Source organism: Strix aluco, chromosome 17, assembly GCF_031877795.1.
Source record: "Strix aluco isolate bStrAlu1 chromosome 17, bStrAlu1.hap1, whole genome shotgun sequence".
NCBI lineage: Eukaryota > Metazoa > Chordata > Aves > Strigiformes > Strigidae > Strix > Strix aluco.
Genome location: NC_133947.1, coordinates 8,664,982 through 8,681,268, shown reverse-complemented (window position 1 = coordinate 8,681,268; position 16,287 = coordinate 8,664,982). Strand labels below are relative to the sequence as shown.

Here is a 16,287-nt window from a genome sequence, read left to right as displayed (position 1 = left end):
TTATACTAGTAAGCGCTGACTCATGGGTGGGGAGGTAATGCTGACTGCACACTCCCTTCAGCATCGTCATGACAAAGGCTCATGGCGTGGCTATGCAGCACCATGATGTGACTTCACCATCATCACCATCATGGAGCGACACTGCACAGCGCTGCCATAATCTCTTCTCTAGGACATGGAAACAGTTCTGATGGCTGACTACCACCAGCTGCTGTGGTTTGCCACAGGCTCAACATGGAAAGGAAGGACAGCGGAGCAACCCTGGTGGGAGGAAATCCAGCTGAAGCAACAGGACAGCTGTCCATCCTAACCTGCGCTCTGTAACTCGTGAGGCTCGGTGACTTGGCTGTGGGCTGTAGCACATCCTGCAGATCCTGTCCCAGCCAGTTCTGGGCTCCTGCGGTGTTCCTCAGCACTGCAGGACTGCCAGGCAGTGAGCGTGGGTGCAACACTTCAAACCACACTGGAATTACCCGGTGGCCACGGCATCACTGAGCCCGGCAGCAGCAAAACAGGCCGGTGCTGGGTCAAGGGGAGGGCCTATTCTAGGTACTACAAAAATGCCACATCAAGAGACCTAAAACTGAAATTAATTTACTGGTAGGAAAAGATAAACTATCCAAGAGATTGGGTCTTCCCCCTTTTCAGCCACGAGGTTAAAATGGGCTCAAGTTTAAGGGGATGGTTAAACCATGGTGACTTCAGAGCAGGCTCATGCTACAGTGGGTGCTGGGAGAGGGCAGAAGGAGCACTGCAGAACTGAAAACTCCCCCACTTTGTGCTGACAGCAACCAGTGACCTTGGGAGAGCCCCGTCAAGCAGAGATTGGTTACATCTCATGGCCAAGCCAGCAGCCAACATTCCTGCAGGGCCCATCAATACAGAGGGTGGGGTGGGAGCACATTCTGTCCCAGCTGTGCCACAGGTCACACAACAGGGCTTTCCTCTCAGGGGGTCCCCTTGACATGACTGTAATCAACACTGAAAATAACAGCACAGTTTATATTTGGACTGGAAATCACCACTGTTCATAGTGACAGCCAGCAAAGTCTCCAGAGAGGATTTGGTCACTGTTGACCCAGGCTGAGATCTGAAAGATGATCAGGATAGAGGGCTGCAGCTTTTCAGCCGCAAAGACAGAGGCAATTTTTATGGTTCAAGATGGTCACATCTCCAGTGGGCACTCTCTCCCTTCTCATCACCTATGCTAGGTGCCCTACAAACATCCTCCACTTGTATTTCTTCTTCACCTGCTTGTGCAAGGCTCTCAGCCTGGCCCTGCCACTGTGTGGGGGTAGCATCGGAAGCAGCTCAGAGAGCAACACAAGACAGGCTGGTTTGGTTTGGGCTGCTTTTTTTTTTTTTCTTGATTCAGAAATGTCATCTGCATCCAGCTGTTAGTATTTTGGAAATCTGCTGGTTTTTGTTTTCCTCATGTGGTTCAGGGCGGCTGATGCTCCAGCTGCAAAACCCTCAGCAGTCAGTGATCCTGCTTAAAGCAACTATACATGAAAGTCCATGTCCTGGCCAGCACCTCCTCTCCTGGGAGCACCTTGGGGCTCCTCTTGAGCAGCCGCCTCATCACTCTAATGGGAACTGTGCTTAACTCCATCACAACCACACCAGATGAGAGTGTGGTGCTCAGAAATTTCACAAATAGGTATCTATATCAACTGATGTGGGAGAGAAAATATTTTAGTTGCAGTTAACAGCATCCTGACCCTGACTTCTGAATGCATGGCAATGCTTACACTGTGAACTGCAGCATAATAAACACACTATAAATCGATAAACTTCCAAAACACTATGGCATTGCTATCCACTTCCAGGTTTTCTGCTTTTTTGTGGAGTTCGTTTTTTAAAATCCAATGTTGTCATGAGTACAATCTGTTATCTATAAAAAGACCGTGATTCAGCAACAGGGCAAGGTTATACATGAATGAGTTTACACCTTTTCCTTCCAGTATACTTCTCCCATGCCCATTTCAGTTGCCTGCTCTCTCAAGGCCACAATAATCCCCTCTTCTTTCCCCCTATCCCAAAGCAGACACCCCTGCTAGAGGTGGAAAACGCTCAGATCCAGAGTGCTTTGAAAGGGCAGGAGACTGCAGCGTGTTATGAGTAGATGGGGGCTTGCTGAGACTTTTAATGGGGTGTGGGTTATACATATGAAAACATGGTGATTAAGTTAATAGACAGGGCTTTATTACTTAAATAATCCTTCCTTTTGACAGCTGAATCTCAAGTACCCCATTTTTATCCACACAACTCTAATTCCATGCTCAGTTACTCACTGACACGGACAAATCATCCATTACTGAATAGTCAGCTAAATACAAACCACCACTAAATGAAGCCTGATCACGTAATTGGCCTTTACATGTCTTTCCCCTCCCAAGCCATGATGGTAACAATGTTGGGTGACTAATAACCCCTGATGATTATATTTACCAAGCTATAAAAGAAAGTATAAGTGATATGAAAGAGTATTTGCTGCAGCAGAAGCATTCAAGTGGCGTGCTGGGGGGTGCTTCCCTGGCAGGGGTAGAATGGTTCCCGGAGGCAGTGATGCAGTGCAGGGCCGTGCTCCTGTGACCCACCTCTGTGTGCTCAAAGCCCTGGGGGGAAAGGGGTAGACAAAATCCTCTTTAGAGAATCCCTAACTCCTGCAGATAAGCACATTGTAGCTGAAGTTAAACAAAGAAGAAAAGAAAATATATATGTGGGCTGCTTGTAAGGTCACTAAACCAGTGGAGAAGGGATTACTTTAATTTCCCTTTTACCTGGAAAAAAAAATAAACTGAAGAAATAAAATAACCCCACCACCTCTTTCAAGGGTTGGAAAAAAATTGTCTGAGAAGGGAGATAGTTGAAAACACCTCATTGAACGTATGCTGTTTTCCATCCCCCATAAGCAGGCCGCAGTGTGTCTTTTACCATGGCTGGCCTGGATGCAGGCGTTTCACAGTGCGGGAGAGGCGGGGCGAGGAGCAAGAAGACGTGAAGTTTGCTGCGCTGTCCAGAAGATGAAAACACTAGTGCTGTTTATAGAGGGAAACCCAATTCGTCAGCCCAAATGAATTCCTGTGCTAATCCATGCAGGCTTCATGTTTTCCACCAGCCCCAGCCACTGTAAAGACTATCTTTAGGAGGCACAGTGTGTTTGGAAAGGAGCAGCTGGAAAGAGAGGACATTTATGCCAGCTTGGAAGGCTTTCTGGTATGGAAAAAGAGGAATGCTCTCTTGGGTCTCCCCACAAAATTAAAGCATCTTCATCCAGAGCAAAACGATGCCAAGCACAACAAACAAAAGCGGCTTTCCCCAACTCTCCTGGGCAGCCTCACTCCAGGGTTCACAATGGTTTCCATAGAACTTGTTTTGCTATCATAACAAATTCGATCTATCCGGGCGTGATGGAGCGCACTGTTTTCTAAAGACAAGAAAATTAATTTCCTCACTTATTTGTCTGCCAAAGCATTTTTGTCTAGGTGCCACAGACAGGGACTCCCCAGATAACTAGTGCATCTGCCTGTCGGCTGAACGCAGCGTACATCTTGAAAAGAAAAATCCTCGAGAGGTTTTGGGTTGTGTGGCACAATGAGTTACCTTTGCTGCAGAGGCTGGGGGAGAGGCTGCCCTTGGCTAATCACTCTCGTTCCTTGCTCTCTGCTCCTCCCAGCTGAGCTAGCCTCAGCGCAGTGTGCCTGTGTGCGGCAACACGAGCTTCCTGTCATAAACCAGCCATCAACTGTGTGCATCTCTCATTGCATACACGGGAGGAAATGAATGTCTTGTTATACTGACCACAGTCTGTTGAAATGCTAGTAAATATTACAGTCTAACCGTGATTAAGGGCTAGATTATTTGCACGGCTGGGGTGCGCTCCCTGAGAGCGAGAGCTGCACTGGAATGTCACACACGGGAGAGGTTTCTTCCAGCCTTTCCACAGAGACACTCATGCTCAGCAGTGACTTTGAAAAGCAGAGATTTTTTTCTGCATGACAAAAAAAAGTTGAAGGAGCATTTAATGCTACATCTAAACCATGACCATTATCACAACAGCCTGAATTTTTGGAAAGTCTTTATCTTAATCTAAAACTTGCACTAGTTTTGAAGATGGGAAGAGCTATGAAATGTAATCAAGTATAAAACAAAGGTCCACAGATACTAAATTCCTAAAACAGACATAATAGTTCTGTGTACTTTTTAATAATAGCCTATAAAATTTATACTGAAGAAAAATTTGTATTAAAATCAATGGCATTTTTTAAAAAAGGAAACATATGAAAACCTAGTAGAACTTATTTGAAGACATGAAGCTGCAGGATGACCTCAGGAGAAGAGCTCTCATGTAACCCAGATGAAAATCTCACCCTAGGGTTTGCCTGCCAGAAACCAGTATGTTGGGATACTTTCCAGGGAAAACGGCAGCACCCCACTCAAAGGAAATGAACATGAATGAAGAAGAAACCAAACAAGAAAAAATTAAATGTAATTTTAAGAAAAAAAGACCCATAAAACACAATATAATTTAAAAATACAGCTGCTAGAAGTCCTCTTCCAGTTGGCCTCAGTTCTGCTTTAAACCAAGCCAGTTTGCTCACTGGACCTGCCCAGTGCCTACAATGGCCCATGTTTGCAGACTATTTCCAGCCTTTGCAAACATCAATTTGTAGAAAATTATAATTACTTCATATTCAGTGACTTGAAGTGGGGGACTTCCCAAGTCCTAAGGACAGCTTCCTAGGTTGGTGACTATTTACCTATAGAAATGCTGGGCCTTATTTTTAAGTAGCTTTGGCAGATCCGTGAAACATGCAATTAAAGCACGTGTACGGCAGTGCCCTGTGTGCCCCCAGCAGTGTCCCTTCCCCTGGAAAACAGCGGCCGAAGGCACTGCCTGTGGGCAAGCTGGATGCACCACAACCACACAAAGCATCAGAGGGCAGGTGCCTTTCAAAGTCAGGACCTTCACAGACACTTTCAGAGAACAGCCCTGCTGCCTCCTGGTAGGAATTGGAAACCCAAAAATGGCTGATGAAGATCCAGCACGAGCACTGGGAGGTATTTGACCATAAAGGGAATGCAATGTCTGGTACATCATCCAGCTTCCTCTGGTCTTGTGGCTACGGAGTCTCCTGGAACCAAGCTCTTACAAAATAAATGATGCTATGTTGCTCATAATGACAGATATTTAACCCAGGGAGGTTTAACTGTCACAATACTTTCACCATTGACTCCCATACTTCTGAAGTGGCTCCCCCTTCATTTAGTCATTCTCACTCTTTCCAGAGAAACTTAGAAACCACCTAAATAAACCAGCACCCATTGAGACACTGCAAATGTCATAAGAGTCATTCATGTGTCTCACTATTTGTCCTACGTTTGACTCGATTCATTCACGGATGATGAAGTCATTCATCATTAAGAAACCAAACCAAACCACACCACAATTTGGGAATCTTTGACTAGACTCCCCTGGCAGAGATGATCAGAGGGGATGATTGCAAACTCACACTCCTCTAATTTACTGCTGCTTTTGCCCTGGCCAAAATTATTCTTCGAACGTTAAAAGTGAAGGTTCAGAGTCCTTGCAAAAAGGCACAGCAAGTCAACACGTAAGCATTGAAAAAGGACTAAACTATGCTGTCACCTTGCTGTGATGTCATCCGACTATTTCTGCAAGGCCTCAAGGTTTTCTGGTCATGCAGTGCACTGCTTTGGTGCACAAACAGGTCTGGCACACAACCACCGCACTGCCAGCACCCTCCCATGACCCACGAGTCAAAGTGTACCCACATGCACACAGCTGGGTGGAAGCAAGGGACAGTCTGCTTTGACCTTTACTTCCACACCTGACAATTATCCATGTGGAAAAATTCTCCCTCAGATGCAAACTTATCACTCACTTCAACATCCACGGGCAGAAGTCAATAATACTTTTCTCACTACATCTAGTTCAACTACAATTTCACTCTGAAGAAATCATGTTTGTTCATCTGAGGGCAGAGTTTAGCCTATGTTTTGGAGTGCAAAGTTTCCAAATTAAAAACCCACAAAAGGACATGGCTTGATTAAAATGGGAACTGTGTGGATTAGGAGAACCTGCAGGAAGATGGAGAGTATTAGACCAGTTTCTCACTGAGTGAATTAGTGTTGCTCTGCTGAGTCACACAGGCATCACTGTTGAAGCCCTTTGATCCTCAGTGGTTTTAAGCCTAGTTAACAGTAGCTGAAGATTTAACTCTTTTATATCTAACGCTGGTTAAATCCAACTCAAGACCAAGTTTTCAAAGTTATTGTTATCAGACCATTAGTCATGCAAATAGAGATCAGAGTTTTAATTGCCAACCAGACTGTAGTATTTCTAGTAGATGCGCACCTAAAGTGGAGAATATGAACGCTTGCAAAGTTGGGAGTACTTGGGATTTAGGGTTTTTGTGCAGATCTCTTTTAGAGAGAGGATCCATCTGTGAAATTCACAGCTGGATGTACGCCCAGACTTGTGTGCTTGCAAAATTGAAGCGTGGGGACTTGGAGTGATGATTCAGACACAACTGCATTATTTTTACATTTTAGGTTGGCTTTTACCTTCCTCTGGTTTCTTCCCGGTAAACACAGAAAAAGTTATATTACAGAATGAGAAAAAGAAAGAATGTGAAAGCCAGCAGCTGGTTGAAAATTCAAATTAGGACCTAGTATGCTGGGAAGGGAGTTTTATGGTCTTCAAGTATTTGCTCTTCTTCCCCTATCTCTGACTCTTCTGCTGGCACGACTACAGATGTGCTGCTTGTTTTTCAAATCAGAGAAGTAGGAATGACCTATTAGGTCATCTACTACCTCTTGTAGCCAGTGCAGGATTGTCTTCTTGTACATTTGTCCAGTCTGCTTTTAAAATTCCTCTAAAAACATACTGCATCCAAACTAGAGCACAGAAGTCTCTTGGAACTGGTGAGTAAGCAGCGCTATAAAATGACTGGGGAGTATAAGGCCATACCAGCTTCTGCTGGGCAGAAAAGTAGCTCTCACTACTTAAGAGTTCTCGTAAGAAAACTAACTTTGATGGGAAATTCAGATGATTCATCCTCAATTTTTTATTTAAAAATGGCCAGGGATTTATAAATAATAATTATTATTATCTTTTCATAAGAAACAAAGTATGAAAAGCAGGTGGAAGAAAAATGGAATTTAAGTTAATCACCTATAGGTCTTCATTCTTGTGAGAGAAAAGATCTATACAGACAAAAAGTCCCCCATCAGCTATCCATGCTGCCTGGCAGGATGTGACTTTAACTGGAAAAGTTCTACTTGTGTGAATAATGCTGAGAATCCAGCCATTTTTCTATAGTAGATTTTATAACTGGCTTTCAGTTTGCACCATAAACAGACTGTATATCTTTAAGATGATTATTCTTGCCAGGCATTTTATTTCACAATAGTTAAAGAAATGTGCAGATGTTGTCCAAACTTTTCAAAGCAGCAGGGCTCTTTGCAGCTGCTTGCAAGATTTCAGAAATGCAGTTCAAAACGGCTCAAGCTGCCTTTTTGCTAGCCATCGCAGAGGAGCTGTATCTTCCCACATATTACATCGCGCTTTAAGGGGAGAAAAGACCCCTACCCTTTCCCCACCTTTGCACATTCTTAACGTTAACATAATTTGTAACAAATGAAACTGTGAAGAGCAGCAATGCCAAACTCAGGCGTTCATGGTTCATGAGTCAGGCCTCTAATAATCATGAGATCGGTTTTAAAATCATGCAATCAACCCCCCGCCCCCAAAGTTGCATCATTTTTGTCTGCCTGAATTTTGAAAGACCAAAACACCAAGGTTCATATTTTCAATGTTTTGTTTTTTCCTGGATTGGACTTGAAAGATCACTAAGAAAAAAATATCCTATTTTGCTGCAGTCACCTGCAGAGGGACTTTTAAATCGCTATAGATATTCCAAGACACAATTAAATTGCAAAGAATTAGCAAAATCTTCGAGTTGCCATGTGGATGTAAGCCAGTTCACTGGTTATACAATTACACTGCTAATTTTAAAGGCAAGATAACAGGATAAACTGTGAGGACAAATACACTGCTACAGGTTCCTTATATAGCTGTAAGGGAGGGTACAACTCCCTTCAGCAGAGCATCTTCATAATAAATAAATCCAGCCCATTGCATCATCTTTGCTGGAAGTCACTAACTAGGATTCATTTTGAGGTGGTCAACATACAAAGCAAGCAGGCTGACCTCATGCAATTATTGCCCATGTGAAAAGCCCTTATACCACATAGGCTGTAGCTACCCCTACAAGTTTAGCCTGCTTAGCAGCACTGGCACTGCTGGTGGAAACCCTTCTTCCAATGCAGACACAGTCATCCCAGTACAAAAGTCCTTCAGTGGAACAGCTGGTGGTGGTTCCCTGACTTGGCATAAGCTGTGCTGATTCCAGTGTTTTTACACCAACAGAGCTGTGTCTATACAAGGGCTTTTACCATAATAGCTGTGTTAGCAAAATAAAAAAAAATCAACCACCTTAACCAGCATAGTTATGTGGTAAGCTGCCTAAGTGTAAAACAAGCCCTGTTAAAGGTTTCCAGAGAGCGCTTCTCTGGTTCAATGTAAAACGGTGAATTTACCTCTAGAAGGAGTTAACCCCCTTTCCTGCTTTGCACAGTTTTGTTATAAACCATTTCCTATCTGCACATTTCTTGGTTCTCATCTCCAAAGCCCTCACTTTTAAAAAATGTCAAAAAAGTTATGATTTTGACTGAACTGAAAGAATTTCTCCGTAAAACACCCAGTGTCACCCCTAGCTGGCGGGAAGACCACTGATTCATTTTCCTTAGATCCCGTACTTGCTCATACAACAGCCTTGCTCTGTCTCCAGACTTTACCCCAAAAAATGAGGGTGTTTCTAACAGACACACCTGTTCTTCGTGATAGGTAGCATCTGTCTTGCCAGCGATCAACCATTCACTTCCAGAAGGCAGGTAGTATTCTTTGATACATACAGTATGAAAGGAGTGAGTCTGATGGAAAGACAGAAAAAGAAGAGTAGCTCTGCCAATCCCTCCCTTTAGTGCAACACGTGTTTTAACAACCTACAGCATGGCCAGTGCTGACCCAGCTCCTGCACACCCGGACAACAGCTTCGGGTGCCTTTGGTACCCCCACGTCTGTGTGAGGGATGCAGCTGGGGAACCTGGCAGCCTGGGATTCCCTAGGCAAGTTACAGTTTTACCAGGGACTTTTTGCATCAGCTGGGGCAAGTCACTCAAAACCTGTGTGTCCCACTTCACCCATCTCTAAGAGCTGGGAAAAAGCCTGTCTGCTTCTTTCTGCAGTGGAATCACTTTCATTCATTACCGTTTCTCTGCACTCAATGAATAGTGTCACTGGACTGAAAAATGTTATTGTTGTTATCCCTTTAAATTGAAAGTGGATTGAAGGAATAAAAGTAAATGTATGGTCTATTTTGGCAGATGTCTTCCAACAGATGGGTGTCTATGGTCTTCTTTATAAGAGCTGTCTGCTGTCTGTGATTCAGACCGTCTAAGGAATGCCATGAGCGTGGAGTAAATGGACAGCAAGTCTGGGAAAGGACTTTATTGTGGTTTAGAAGCTTTCAATTCCCAACTGCATGAACAAGTTCTTTTTTTCAAGTAACTCTTTGCCAGTATTTCAAAACTATCATTGAAAATTGCTTGATGCCTTCCGAAAACTGAGTGCTTTCTGCTGATAACAGTCCACTGGTTTAGCCCTCAAACGGTGGCACGCCTTCCACCAACAAATCACTAGAATTGGGGATTATTGTTTCGGTGCATCAGTTCGTGGTGGGACCCTGCCCATCGAGGCACTGAGAGAGCGTTCACGTACCCATCCTGCAGTGTCAGTTCTTGGCGGCGGTGCCCGTGGTCTCCTAATGGAGTCTGCATGTTCTTTTGAACAGGAAACGCTTTGTAGCACAACTTGCCTGTGGGCACTTACTGCACCAATTAAAGATTCCTGAGCTAGAGAACAAAGAGGTGCCAGTGGAACTATGGTTTTAATCACTTGATTAATTTTCTTCCTTCCTCCACTGCTGATTTTGGATGTATGGGTTTTTCTTTTTCTCGCTTTGTTTTGTTTTGCATGTTTTTAAGCAGCAGGACAGCCACCGAGACAGACTGCTGGGGAAAGAGCAGTCTTGAAAAGGGGCTGGATTTGTCTGAATTTTCAAATAGCAAATTGTTTCTAGAGGTGAAGAACAACATCAGATGCTAGCCTGCCATAGGAATACAAATACCTAGTTCTTATTCAGGTACGCGGCTTTTTTTTCCTAGAATCCATGTGAGATTTAGTAACATGAATGAATTAAATGCTTAACTGTACCAAAGGGAAGGATAACAAGATACTTTTTAATAATGGTAAACTGAGTTACAGGGAAGTTAAATACTTTGTTGAAAGGCCAATCTCAGACACAACCCAGGAGACCTTCCTCCTGATCTACTTCTAACTCCTACAACAGACTATAGGTTTTTTAGGAGCAGAACCACCTTTTTGTTCTCTTTTCATGTTGTCTCTAGAACAGCAAGACTCTGGTATATGCCTGGAGCACTCAGATCCTACCATGACACAAACCCACAATCCAAAAATAAAGTATGTAGCGTACCCACGGAGTGCTGTAAGATCCCAATAGAGAACAGAAAATCTAGAATAACGTGAGTCAGAGCTTCAAGAATGAGTCTGATGAATAGAGAGATTTGCTAGAGTGTTTGAGCGAAATGTTTTGGAGAATGTACATGCTTCACTCTTAGTCAAACTCTGCCTGAGCAGAAATGACCACACCTTCTATGAAAAGTAGTTCTAATTAAAAACAGAGCATGGCTTTTTTGATGCAAATTGTTGCTCTAACTGAACCACAGCTTATTTGCAACATTCAAATTCACTCCTGTCTAAAATGCTAGGAAACAGGACCATTTGCCCCTCTGCCCTGTATTGCTATTTGTGCATGGACACATGATGAAAACAACTACACACCAAACTAAAACATGCTCCTAAAGCCACCATCTTCTGTGCTTTCTGGGGATGAAATCAATACAGCGTTAAGAGAGAAAAGTGGCTTCTCTACAGCCAGGCAGGCGGCCGGACCCTGGGTCCCCGCTAGTGCGGCTCCAGTGCGCTAACGCACGGAGGGCTTAAAACTGCCTTCACCATGCAGCTGAGGTTCCCCCAGCACAGGGAAATCCCCACCTGGCAGCAAGCTGACAGAGCTGGCTTCGTGCCACCCCCTCCACCATCCACCGTGCAGGGCCTGGGAAGGGTGAGCAGGATGCTCACAATGTGCCAGCACCCGAGCCAAAGCCCTATGGACCGCGCTGGCTGCGAGGGGGGGCCCTGTGTCCTGCCTCCCCTCCTGGCTGTACTGACCCTCTCCTTTCACTCACACATGCACGCTGGTCTCCCCGAGGAGCACAGGGAACCAGCATGGATGCAGAGCAAGCTGCGCACTGCAGGAAGGGCGACAAGAGACCAAAGCTGGAAGGAAAGAGCTCAGCCCCCAGCTGCCGCTTACTCAGGGCTGACACAGTAGCTTTGCTTCTTGGGTCCCCAGGAGACCCGGGGTTTCCTGGAGGTACACCCTGCCCAGGCTTGTGCCTAACAGCTACTGGCCTAAGGAGAAAAAAGCTGGTCAGAAAAGAAAGATTCTTCCTGAACGTGGAGGAAAGAAGGGATTTGAATTTAATTTCATGCCACTGTGGGGACAGACTGTGGATTTTCTTGTTACTAAATGAAAGAACACAAAAAGAAAATGTAGGGACCTAACATGCTCAAAATGGTCTTGGGTGAGACCCATGGTTAGGGCAATGGTTACTGTGGTGGGGACCAGAACTGCACAAATTAACATATTGCTCATAGTGAAGGTGATCGAAAGTGCTGGTGGATTTACAAGCACCACATTGCACACCCTGCAGATCCATTTTCTAAAGAAATATCTGCCATGTCTGAAATTTTCTGTGAAATACATGAGTTCACTGTAAAATATCTCTGCTGATCAGCAGTCTTATAAACCACTACACAAGCATCTGCCTTGCTTTTCTCCTCCCCATTAAAGATTACTGATGCACCAAAAATAATTTAGAGCTGCTGTATCAAGCAGACAGTTCTGAGTGTCAGCTGTGGTTAGATAGTCACTGTCTGAATAATGACAATCATTTTTTCTTTGTAATGTAAAAAGCACACAACATGACAGCTGAACCGAAAAGAAGAACTAAATCTAAGGCAGGCAAGTTGATAACATTCAAGACAGCAGCTATATGTCCATTATTTGTATATGGAAAGAGCCTAACACTATACTTGACACTCAATCTCCACAAGGCACTTCTAGATCGTGTCTCATCCAAGTGCTTTAGTCTGCGATGCATTTATCCTCTTACTGCTTTTGTCACACAATCCTCGTATCTCTGTGTCACAGATGGGAACTGTGGCACACGGCAGCTGAGCGGCTTCCCCAGGGCTATGCAGGAAACCTCTGGCTCTGCAGCATGAGCATGGGCAGCCCAGGGCATGACCAGTGCCCCTGGCCCTGGGTCCCCCTCCCTCTCGATCCTGGCCCACCAATGGATTTTGGATGGTGCTGTAACTAAATTTTTAATTGGGTTTGTGCTTTAAAGAGCTAATCTGATTGCTTTGAAGGTCCTGGAAGGACTAAGTTCTATTTCTCAACATATTTCTGTGGTTGTTTGTGTAACTTTTACCATTGTGGGTGGGTTTGGTTATGAATATTAAGATGAGGCCTCGGCTGAAACATGCTGAGCACTCTCAAACTAGGGCTTTCACTTGCTTTTGAAGCTAATCACTGCTTGTCAGCATTAGCCTGGACACGTGATGCATCCTGAAAGATCTCCTGGCCATGGCTTATCTTCACTCCCAAAGTATTTCCAACAGTAATGAATCTCTGAGGCAGAGGTGTGTAACAAAGTTTTCTCTAACAATTTTTCATGAATAGTCCCTTTCTCTGGGGATTCATCTTTACACTATTTGATATCAAAAAATTATGGGGGGTTTTTTTGACAGAGAAATGTGGAGTTATATGGAAGAATATGTTTATGAAGGTATACACATGTGTGGCAATGTCTAACCTGCATCAGTCTCCCTAATGGCTGCATTTCCAAATCCAACCTCTATGACTTGATAGCTAGAGCCTTCCTTTCAGTAACCACGTGTTTTGTAATTCTGTCTGGGAGGGGAAAGTTGAGAAGTTGCAAGGGGGCTGCATAGGCTGGGCTAGGCACCTCTTGCTCTGAGGTAGCACCAGCAAGAGGAGAATAGGGGCAAATGTCTCCTTCCGAGAAAGCACGTGGCAGGTCTCTACATCTACAGTACAGTCAGAAATGAGCTACAGATATGCTAAAGTTACCACTAAGGTAGCCAGTATGGATGGTACCAGTTGTGCAGCTGCTGCACAAATTGGTCCTCGCAAAACTCAACTGAGAAGATAGGTAAATACTTGCCAACACCTGCCTTAAGGTCTGTGCTGTTTTGGCTGCAGGGATGGTGCTATTCAACCTCAAGAGCTTACAGCTTTGTGAGCTACGGTCACGCATTTGACTGTAATCCTCCTCTGGAGGTGGAACCAGCTCATATCTTTACAGGGCAGGAGGTAAAGACAGGTTAAGTGTGCTGAGTCCTCAGTATTATGTGCTCTGTGGAGCAGTGAAGGCTCTGAACAAATAACAAACCATGGTTTCAGGGAAGACAAATACTTTTTTTTTACAGCAGGGAAGATAAGAAAATAACGAAGGATCCTGCCAGCAGCGGCAGCAGGAAGCTGGAAGAGGTAAAGAGAAATTGTAATTGTGTTAGCTATGACATGGTCTTCTCTGGTCACTTCCAGGAGAGCTCAAAGACTGGGACAGCATACCCACTCTGAGAGACAACAGCTTCAGGAATGAGGAACTGACAGAGTGGGGCTTGTCCCAGGTCACTCAAGAAGTTTGTGGCAAAGCTCAGAATAGAAGCAAAGTCCAGAACACCAAGGCTGCACGTTAACCACAAAGGCAGAGGACAAGAGTTAACGAGAGGAGGTCACAACTGCAGAAAGAGACGAAAGCTGGACTGTCAGCAGAAATACAGAGAAAGAAGAAGAAGAGGGAGGAGGAAGATGGGGAAAGGGAAGAAGAGCGAAGGGAAGCGAGAGACACCAAAACAGTGATTGCCTAAGAGCCTATGCATCAGTGGCAGTGCAATGCACTCATGTCAAGCCTGGCTGGGGAACCACCATCCCAGTATCTATCCATGAAAAATCACAACAAGACCTAACAGCTCACTTTATCTCAGAAGAGCTTTCTGGATAAAAGGGATTTGAGGGTAAAGCCTCTATAATCCTTTGGGTTTGCTTTCTTTTAATACTATAAAGCACAAAAATAAACTTTCTAGTCAGGAAAAATATGGCTTTTGTTATGTTCTGAGTCACTCTTCCCCAGCAGCAAACAAAGTGGCTGCTCAATTCAAGTCCTGAACATTTCAGAATGAAATGTTTTGCAAAGTCCTAAAGTAAATCACAGTTCTCCAAGTCACACTGCTAACTAATGTATACTCACTGAGGTCAGTAAAGAGACTGAATGTGACCAATGTCACCTGGCCTGACTTGGGTGGCATAACTGATAAATTAATCTTTAGTTGAGATCAATTCAGGATGATCCAGTCAGCCAAGCAGAACCCTGGAATTTCATTACTAACTTGCTATTCTGCCTAACGGCTCCTCTTAGCACGGAGGTTGAGCGCACATCCCTTGTGAACTATGCTATAGTTATATGTTACTGGCCTGATTTAAAACCCAGTAAAATTAATTTTCTAGTCCATTTTGGGAGTTTATTGAAGTGGACTTTGGCTTGACTCTGAAGTTTGCTAGCTTTAACTTCAAGATTCTTTTTTTGTTTCTTTTACAAGGTTTGTACCAAGTATTTTTAGAAACGTGGAAGAATCTCTCAGCTTCTCATATTAAAAGTACCTTAAAACACAGTGATCAGTTTTACTATTAGAAAGATTATCTTGCTTTGTTATCATGCCCCATTCCCTGAATGTGAAGTGGATTTTACTCAGCTATTTTCTTGCAGATAGAGAAAATCTCCTAAATCAAATTCACTGTTAAACCCTAATTCAACACCCCTTTTCAGACAAGGGGACCAGTAAAAACTCTCCAGATTTTACCGTGATGACACCAAACCTCTATCAACCACATTTCAAACACAGACAGGCACAGACTCTACTCTGCCCACAAAAGCAGCAATGAAGACTACATGATACAGCCACAGAGCACTCAGTACCTAAGTTGAAGAAAGTAAAACTTTCATGGGCACAATTTCACAACTCTAGGTGAGTAACTGCAGTAAAAATCCCAAACAGCGCATAATGGTGCACATTCACACGATCAAACCATGCATGCAATTGCCTAGACTGAGAGGACAGCAGCAGTGAATATATGTGAAAATCAGGTCTGTACTTCATGCATAAGAACGCCCTATATTTGCAGCAATATATCCAGCAACCTCACTCTGCTCCCACTAAAATCAATGTCGGGTTTGCTACTGGCCTTTATGATTGCAGCGTCCAGCTGCGCTATTAACTTTGCATTGATTTCCTCTTGCAAGGAACATACTTTAATAAAAGAACCAATCAACCAGATTGCCAATAGCTGCCTACCTAAGAATAAGCAGGATATGTTCAAAGAAAGCTTTACTCTAACTTATATTCATTCCTAAAGGCTAAATCTGCTGGCTCACAACAAAGAAACAGCATTGTTTTACTTATCAATGTCCTACTGTTCATCTAGAACATCTGCAATAGTTTTGCCTGCAGCACTACCCCATTCATTACAGGCCTTGATAGACTGTTCAATGGGCTTTTTTTGTGGTACAAAATGTACAAAAGCATTTTACAAAGTGGACTTTGCCCTGATATGAATAATAAAAAAATAATTTAAAAGTGCATTTTGTTTCAGATTCTCCATTTTCCAAACTAACCTTTGGCAAATGGAAACAAAATGGCAACAGCTTGAAACCTGACAGCTCACTCCATGGCATGAAGCAAGACAAAGGGTTTCTGCAGAACACTGTTTTTTGCTCTGTTGCCGAAGTGCATTGCCATCTACCAAAAATGCAGTTGATGAAAGACCAAAATGCAGTGTGAGCAAACAGCAAATATCCACACCCATCAAAAGGAGGCCACGTTGGTTTTGCGCCGAGGAACAAGTGGGATTTAAAAGCCCTAAACCTCCCCCCTCCCTCCAACAAACTGACCCATACAAGAGAAGA

The 16,287-nt window shown here is 43.9% G+C and overlaps 1 protein-coding gene across 3 annotated transcripts in view; it reads right to left on the bottom strand.

The window, feature by feature from the left end:
- Positions 1 to 16,287, bottom strand: part of NFATC2 (nuclear factor of activated T cells 2) — a 94,335-nt gene that overhangs the window by 18,379 nt on the left and 59,669 nt on the right. The window lies entirely within an intron of this gene.